A 9781-nucleotide genomic window follows, 5' to 3' on the forward strand; every position below is an offset into this window, starting at 1 on the left:
GAGTGTCGCCCTCTTCTTCTGTTCATGCCTTGTGCTGTGCCCAACCTTCGGCATTTAAAGTGAATAATACGAACTAGCCCAATGGCTGCTTTGCTATAACGTGTACGAGAGTGTCGAAAGAGAGTACATCGCCAAGTATTGGTAGTTGGCCGTAGACAATCACGTATGGGCAGGTCCTTGCGGAACTCTGTGACGCTGTGTTAACTGAGTATTCAGTCCCGCTGAAGTGCTCTTCCCAATCGGCTTCACCGGATTTGTTGTTCCTACACAATACGGTGCCCGTCGAGCTTGGTGGTTTTGGTCTGACATATCTGCCGGGCTGTTCACTTGTGGGTTGCAGGCTGCTGCAAAATGATGCTCAAGCCGCTTGCCGGAATACGGAGCTCGCGGCCGCTGAAAGTGATCGACCTTTTGGAGATGAGTTTCGCAAGGACGCCGTGTCTCCGTTCGAAGCGGTTCCACCGAATTTTTATTACGAAGCTGGCGGAAAGAGAAAGCACGGCAGTGACCTCTATGTACCTTAACGGGAAGTCCACGCCGACCATCTGTTACACACTAGCGATGTCGCAATATGCCCAATGGAGCATGTTCTGAACGAGTATAAAATTGTCTCCGGTGACGTAATAGGTGTAAATTATCCAAGTTGACAACCCGGACACCATTTGTATTGCTGGACCACCGTCAGCTTGCGACATATACGAACACGCATTCCTGTCCGTTCTCGCGACCACCAAAAGGACTCTTGTGCTTTGCGGAAGCTTGCTCGGTAGCCGATCTGGCCTTCTTCGAAGATATCTTCTGTTCCTTCCTACGGAGACTGTTCCTTCTGTTCCTTCGAAAATATCTTGGATGGCACTCCGAAGATGTGTACGTAGGTAGGTAGGAATCAACAAGAAAGTGGCGTTCGTCTTGCGTCTCGACCCAACGACGACGATACAACGTGCCTTTCTACTTACAGAATATATTTTTGTGTTTCGCTCGTTGCTCTACCATTCTTGAAAGCTACTAGCGTTTGCAAATATTGTATCCTCAGAATGATGTACTTTTTTTCAAATTGTATGAGACACGTAACTCCTTCTGTGCTGCTGTGAATCCTTGAAATGGGAGTGGTGGGCTCGTCACGATGCTGGAAAACAGCTTTTATTTGCCGCTCCTCAGTCTGTTTTTGAAACGGACAAAAATAAGTGTTGATTGATTGATTGATTGATTGATTGATTGATTGATTTACAAGTGATGCAGTGGTGACATCTCCCCGCTCCTTCACTTCCCTTTTCTACTCCTTTAACTAGGCATGGAGTGCGCATGGACGCACGACAGGAATCATGGCCTCACACATCTTTTTATTCATTCCACAGTTATTTGGCACCCTGGCCCTTGGCCCGGACTGCTATGGTGTCCTTCGTCATGGTGGCATGCTACGCACAGCTTCGGCAACTGCAGACGCATGCCTTCTGGATGACTATGCCTCACCTGCCCCGTCTTGGCCTGATCACTACTGCTTGCCACAGTCTGAGAGACGTCCTATCGGCCAGTGCTTCGTTGATGGAGATGCCGTGGATGAACCTTGCTACTGGGCTATGACGGCGGACGGCTTCCCAGCTACATTGTTTTCGTGTACTGTCACTGTTCTCTGGCGGAAAGGGCGCGTCATGGATTGCCGATCGCTTGATATCCACTGCGCATCTACAACGTCATCATCAGCTCTGATTGTTAACGCATTTAAAGTCGGTGCTTCGAACGCAGTCTTCAGTGGGCATGGAGGCACGACAGGAATCATGGCCTCACACATCTTTTGCTTCACTCTACAAGTCAGTTGTTTTTCTATGACAAGACTAAGATCTGACGATCCATTTATAATCGTGCTTCCATGCCCAGAAGCACTGCTTGCTCCATTTTGTTCTTTGCTATTACTTTTGTGCGGCGATATTGAAAGCAATACCGGCCCCCAAAAGAACAATCATCGGATCCGTTAACTGAAGTTCTGAAAACATTACGTGGCTTGAATAAAAAAAAAAAACTGAAAGAATAGAAGATAAGGAAAAAGAAATGCTCGGTACTATTAGTGAGCTGAAAACACATCAGGAAACAGTGGTGGGTGCGATATCTGAAATCAAAGTAAGACTCGCGAACGGAAAAACTTAGACAGGCAATTTGGAAAAATGGCAGCATGAATTGGGTGAAGTCGTCGAGGCCGTTTGAGGCACCACTAAGGACGCTGCAATCCTATATACGCTACCGATTGTATGATGCATAAGATCGTTCTTGTAGGGATAATCTACTTTTTTATGGAGCAATAGATATTTCCAGTGAGTCTACCGTTCAATAGGAGCAGAAAATAATCGGCATGCTAAATAGCACTCCAAATATAAGCGTTTCTAGTGATAACATATCGCAGGAGCATCATATCGGTCGGTTTTCTAAAGGAAAATCACGTGCATTAATTTTTACTTTTACTGCCTATGAAACCAAAAAAGAAATCTTATCCAAGCGTACCCGGCTACAAGAAAGTAATGTTTCTCTTAAAGAAGGCTTCTGTGCCACTACACGCAACGCCAGAAAAAGCCTAATCGAATATGGAAAAAGTCTGAATCTGCCATAAAGGTTAAGGTACAAAAGCTATTATTTGATAGAAAGTGATATGGCTGCGATGCTGATGAACAAGAGGTTTATGAAGTGAATCCGTGAAGTACCATTAATAATACCGAGACGTCTGTTCAAGTCTTAAGGCCCCGGCGCAATGTTTCAACAGCCTCCGAATAGGATAAGGCAAATGGTAGGGACGCTGAATAGATAATATCCAGCCTACCGGTTCTTTTTACTAACATCCGTAGTGTCTTACCTAAAAGAGATCTTCTATGCGGACTAATGAATAACTGTGATGCAGATATAATTCCACTAACCAAGACTTTGTTGACGAGTCAAGTTACAAACTCTGAGTTGTTCCACAGCAATAAAAAGTATGTTTACCGTGCCGATCGTCCTAAATGATTAGGTGGTGGTGTATTAATTGCTGTCAATGAATGCTTAGACTGTTTTCCTGTGGTTATAACATGCGACATTGAATGTGTATGGTGCTGTGTTACTGTCAATTATAAAAAAAGGTTCTGATTGGTTGTTGTTACCGAGCACCATCATCTGCCTCGACGTTTTGTGACAGCATGCACGATTAAGTCAGATAAGCACTCGTTTTCCCAGTTCACCTATTCTGCTTATGGGAGACTTTAATTTTTCGAATATTTTGTGGTCAGGCAGCTGTCCTTCATTAAATCCAACTTCCGCAGAATCGAAACGTTTTATCGACATATGCCCAGAGTTTAGCCTACTTCAATTTGTTACTTCGCCTACACGTGTAACGAACACCACATCATCCCTTTTAGATCTAGTTCTAACGTCATCAACAGATATCATATCCCAAATTTCACACTCGCCTGGTTTGATTGATCATGACGTCTTACATTTTACCATTAGCCTTTCAATTTTTCTTTCTCAGAACAGTCTGAAAAACACTCTAAACTACAAAAAAAAAACCAATTTTATTGCTATCAACCATAAACTTGGTGTTTTCCTTGATAATTTTTTCCCTAATGCCGCTGAACGCTCATTGGATGCTAGCTGGAATATGTTTAAAGAAAAAAAAATCATGATCTTGTCAACCAGTTCATTCCAACGAGGCGCGTTTTCTCAAATAACAATGCGCCATGATATACTAAATCCTTAAAACGACTGTCAGACCGAAAAAAAAAACATCTCTTTCGTACAATTAAGCGGGTGCAAAGCGAGGCTACATAGACGGCTTACAAAGAAGCTGCCTCGACCTATAGATTTGCTCTAAAGAATACTAAATTTTCATTTTTAACACAACCCTTCCGACCATGCATATCAATAATCCGAAAACCTTTTGGAATGTAATAAAACCTACCGAAACAAAAACCATATCACTCAGTACCCCTGCCGCTCATCCAATACCCCTGCACCACTGTGCTACTATTCTAAACAATGTGTTTGTTAAGGTTTTCTCACCTGCAAGACATGATGTAGAACTACCATGGCTACCGCACTGCAACTTGTTACCCATGGATCCGATAAATTTCAACTCCGCAGGCATTACAAAAATTATTATACAGCCTCAATCTTACGTCTTCATGCGGAATCTACGGAATCACGGCGAAACTTGTGAAAACTACCAGAGAATACTCCTCAATTGTCCTAGAGAGCATTGTTTTTTTACAATCATACACGTCTTCATCTCTACCTCCTGACTGGAAAACAGCAAAAATTATTCCGATTCCCAAATCTGGTGATACTTATGACCCATCTAATTACAAGCCCATATCGTTAACCTCAATACCATGTAAAATAATGGAACACACCATATTTTCTAGCCTTGTTACGTTTCAGGAAGAAAACAACTTTTAAAGACGATAGCCTTTCTTGGGGACCTTCGACGGAAAGTTTTTGGTCTGTCTGTCTGTCTGTCTGTCTGTCTGTCTGTCTGTCTGTCTGTCTGTCTGTCTGTCTGTCTGTCTGTCTGTCTGTCTGTCTGTACATTTGTCTGTTTGTCTGCCCTAACGATACCTCAAACGGCACCAAACGGCCAACTCCATCCGCAGCGCCCACCAATATTGCTCAAGGTTTAGCGTTCATAGTTGTGCGATTGTCAATTAAAAAGCAAATATTGCGCATATTTGAGGCGCCATAATAACACGTCTATGTTTTGTATTTCTGCCTTTATACTAGAAGAGGCACACACAAGTAACTATAATAACTGCAGCGTTTATCGCGCTGCGCTGACAGTGCAACGCGATGCTCAAGAAGGTGTTTCCAACGCTTTGCTACGACAACACGGTGGTGGCACCTGCCCGTCGCTTTGCATTCTACACCTTATCACCTCCGAGACTGGCGCGCATATTTCTCCGTGGTCGTGCGCGCCTTCGTTTCAGAAAATAACTGCCAGATGGCGCTTGTGTCTAACGTGCCTAGAGGCGCTTGTTCACTTCCGCTACGCGCTCGAGGTACTCTAACGCAGTGACTTCAGAATTCCATTTACCAATTTTCTTGCGCAGGACATCAATTAAACGTTTTGTTCACTCTCTCCAGACGCAAGACTATCGTCTTTCGACGACATTTACAGTGTAACATGTAGATTCGTGTCAATTTTTTCTTTTGGAGTCAACACGGCTATTGCAAATTATTTTTCTGTGAGACTCAGCTTTAACTAATGACTTTCACGTGTATCTTGATAATGGCTTTTTTGCAGACTGTATTTTTTGAACTTCTCAAAGCTCTCCTCTCTAACACATAGGTCTGCTCTCAAATGGGTCTGCTCTCCAACAGGTCTGCCAACACATAGCTCAACTCTCTATCACATAGCTCTCTTTTCTGACACACAGCTCAACTTTCTATCACATAGCTCTCTTCTCTGACACACATGTCTGCTCTCCAACAGGTCTGCTAACACATAGCTCAACTCTCTATCACATAGCTCTTTTCTCTGACACACAGCTCAACTCCCTATCACATAGCTCTCTTTTCTGACACACAGCTCAACTCTCTATCACATAGCTCTCTTCTCTGACACAGATGTCTGCTTTCAAATAGGTCTGCTAACACATAGCTCGACTCCTAAAACATAGCTCAACTACTAACACATAGCCGAACTAACACATAGCACATAGCTCAACTAACACATAGCTCAACTGCGACACACATGTCTGCTCTCACATAGGACTGCTAACACATAGCTCAACTCTGACACACAGCTCAACTGCGACACACATGTTTGCTCTCACATAGGACTGCTGCTCGCGACGCGCCGCAGGGCTTCTTTTATATGCGCCGGGTGAATTCTTTGAATAACAAAATGTCCAACCAGAAGCGCCGCTGGTCCTGAGGTCAGACTCCTCCAATGGGGTCGCCGCTGGGCCGCGTCATTCTTTCTCATCGAATCTGGAGAGGCTGCGCTGCAGGTGGCTGCACCCAAGGACGAGTGACGTCGCAAGCATTGCGTCAGACCCGCCAGACAGAAAGGCGCCGGTTGTTTGCTCGACGGGCTCGCGGGCTGAGGTGACTCACTGCACGTGCACGCCAGAAAGGCGCCGTCGCGTGATGACGCCGTTGAGTTGTTGATCGCGTCAAACGGGCTCGCGTGCTGGCCTTGACACAGATTTCCTTTTTCCGAGGCATGGACAGTCGCTGCGGACTCGCAGGCATAACACTTCACATCTGATTCGACTACTGTCGTATCAGGTGCTCCTTAAGGGTCCGTCCTAGGTTCTATTTTATTTTTAATATATATTAATGATATACCCGACAACCTTGCCTCAAAATTTTGTTTATTAGTGGGTGACTACGTTGTGTATCGTAAGATTAATGATGCCCAGAAACACTGGGCATCATTAATTCTGACACACAATTAATTGAATGATGCCTCTGACATAGCCACCCTTCAATCTGACTTGAACAACATATATAAGCGGTGCCTTTCATGGTGCATAATACTCAGCATTAATAAATGTAAATCGTTGCGCATTTCTCATTCCAACACACTCTGCCCTACCTACGCACTAAATAACAGTCCCCTTCAATCTGTTAGCACCTACTGTTATCTACCATGGCTGAGTGTGCGCGCGTTTGCTGCTGAATGAGCTGTGTTTATCTCTCTTCCCTCTCTCTCCCGTCTATTTTTCATCTCCCCCATCCCCCTTCCATGCGCAGGGTAGCGAACCGGCTACCTAAAGCGTGCTTAACCTCCCTGCCGTTCTTTTCCTCCTATTTTCCTTCCTTCCTACCGTTATCTTGGCATTCATATTACAACGACCTTTCTTGGAAGCAGCACATAAAATACATAACATGAAAAGCTCACCACTCATTATGTTATTTGAAAACAAATTTTTCGTTTGCACCTGTCTAATTAAATCAACTGCTATATATAAGCCACGTCCGCCCCAACTGGAATACGCCTCATCCATTTGGTATACTCATCAAGTCACATCAAATAACGAAATCGAATCGGTACAATATCGCGCTGTTCGTTTTGTTTTAGGTAATTATCATCGCACTGCTAGTGTTTCATTAATGAAGAGTACGCTCCAAATTCCATTACTCTCTATTCGCAGAAAGGCATCACGCATTTCGTTATTTCATAAAATATATCACCACAATGCTTTCCTTCGCTCACTTTGGATTCACCCGGTACAGTACCATTCAGCTCGCCATGATCACGTGCACAAGTTCGGCGTACGTTGACACAACACCTTAGCATGTTCACAATCATTCCTTCCTAAGACTTCAATAGATTGGAATAACCTACCTGCATCATTAGTAAGCATCACCGACCCCGCTTGATTTAAGAATCCACTAATAAACTCGCAATCGTGAATTGTACGAATTAGCGTAAGTTTTGTTGGCTGTTTAGTGTATTCTTTGTGGTTTGAGTTCAGTTGTCTTTTAATAAAGTGTACTCCTTGCATGTAAAAATTTATCATTATATTTATCTTCACGTTAATGTGTTTACATAATCCTGTATTCTGTTGTTCAAATATATTTCCGCGCCCTCTTTAATGTACAAATCTACCCAGAGGATTTCATAAATAAAAAAAAATTCGGCAGAACCCTCGTACCACGGAATCGACGTTATGCGAAGCATGCGAAGGAAAGGTGACCATGTCACATTTTTTTAATTGAGCGACATGTCATGAAACGACGTTAAATATATGTACGAATGTTGCACGCACAGACAAATGTTTAACAGTTGCATATGTTTATATAACCAATAGTTCGCACTTGCGCAACGATGCCAACTGTAACATGCGTATTAGCAACACCAGAAGCTGATATGAAGCGCTGATGCTCGCGAAGATGCTGGTCCTGGACACTGCAACATAAATCATCTTCAGCGCATGACCACCTACCACAATTGACGTTAACCCGATGTGACGGCTGTATCAAATGAGTACCTATGAATTATTTATAAATTTGGGTAGGCAGCACTGCAACCACTATTGACTTTACAAGAAGATTAGCGATTTGAAAAGTAGTTACTAGATCTGGCTTAGCTCTGAGGTAAAATGCTTCATCGCCACCTAGAATGCTTGGGTTCAATTCCAGCTGGGACCCTCACATTTATTCTTTGCATTCGTTGGGTCGACGCTACTGATGTCGCCCCGCCACGGTGGCCTAGTGGCTAAGGTACTCGGCTGCTGACCCGCAGGTCGCGGGATCGAATCCCGGCTGCGGTGGCTGCATTTCCGATGGAGGCGGAAATGTTGTAAGCCCATGTACTCAGATTTGGGTGCACGTTAAAGAACCCCAGGTGGTCGAAATTTCCGGAGCCCTCCACTACGGCGTCTCTCATAATCATATGGTGGTTTTGAGACGTTAAATCCCACATATCAATCAATCAATCAACGCTACTGATGTCGGGTATTTCTTAACGCTCGCGTGTTAAAATAGCCCATCTGTGTTCTCGTCGTTCCTGGGTAGATACTGAGTGTCAATCACCTGTGGCACATAACCGCATACCAGCGGCACATACTCGCCCATGGGTACGTGCCACTGTCTGGCGGGAAGTGTTGGACGACGCACGTGACGTGATTGTGACATTATTCATTTCTTGACCAGTGCGTGATATTCGTCAAACCATTTTACTCTCCCATGCTAATTTTGGTTCACGCCAAGTTAAGGCGGTGACCACGAGAGCACCCAAACGTAAGCGGCTAGATAGATAGATCGATAGATAGGTACGCTCAAAGTCGCAGAAGTTCGCTCAGAAATGCTTCGCATTTAATAAATAAACTGCTATACAGTAATGCGCACCACTACAGGCTATACCCTCTCCTTTCTTCCTTTTCTCCTCACACTCACATCGCTATTCGTTCTCCTCACTTTGCTTTCCCGCCCGCTTGCCACACTGCACTACGCGCGACAGTATTTGTCTCTTCTTCCTGTCATCTTTACTTCCCCCCTCCCATCCCTTAAGGAACTGAGCCATGCCCCCGCATCGGGAGGCAAAAAATAGCATCCTTTTTATCCCTTCCTCTTTCATTAACCTCTCGCTCTTTCTCAGTATATGCTTGCTATACGCTCTGTCATCCCTCTTCATTTACCTGCTCCTTAGCCTCACCTTTACCACCCCTAGCTGTACTGTACACGGCTAGGTCATGCTCTGTTTTATAGACGATAGTCTTTCTTGGGGACCTTCGACGCAAAAATTTTGGTCTGTCTGTCTGTCTGTCTGTCTGTCTGTCTGTCTGTCTGTCTGTCTGTCTGTCTGTCTGTCTGTCTTTTTGTCCACTTTTAACGGCACCGTGTACTTGAAACGGCCGACCCCATCCGCAGCGACCACCAATGTTGCTCAAGGTTTAGTGTTCATGCTTGTGCAATTGTCAATTAAACAGCAATTCTTGCGCATGTCTGGGGCACCATAACAACACGCATGTATTCTGCATATGTACCTCTTACTAGAAAACGCATACATAAGTAATTTTAAGGACCGTAGCGCTTATCACGCTGCGCTTACCATGCAATGCTTGCACGGAACGGGAAGTGTTTCCAACGCTTTGCTAAGACGAGATGGTGGTGGCACCTACCCGTGGCCTCGCGTTCTACACCTTGTCACCTGTGAGACGGGCGCGCACGGCCACGCGCTTTGTTTTACAAAAGAAACTGCCAGATGGCGCTCATGTCTCACGTGTGACGTGACTTGATGCGCTCGTTCGCCTCCGCTGTTCGCTCGGGGCACTCTAACGCAGCGCCTCCGGAATACCATTCACCAATTTTCTCG

This window comes from Rhipicephalus microplus, chromosome 1, assembly GCF_043290135.1.
Source record: "Rhipicephalus microplus isolate Deutch F79 chromosome 1, USDA_Rmic, whole genome shotgun sequence".
In the NCBI taxonomy this organism is placed as follows: Eukaryota; Metazoa; Arthropoda; class Arachnida; order Ixodida; family Ixodidae; genus Rhipicephalus; species Rhipicephalus microplus.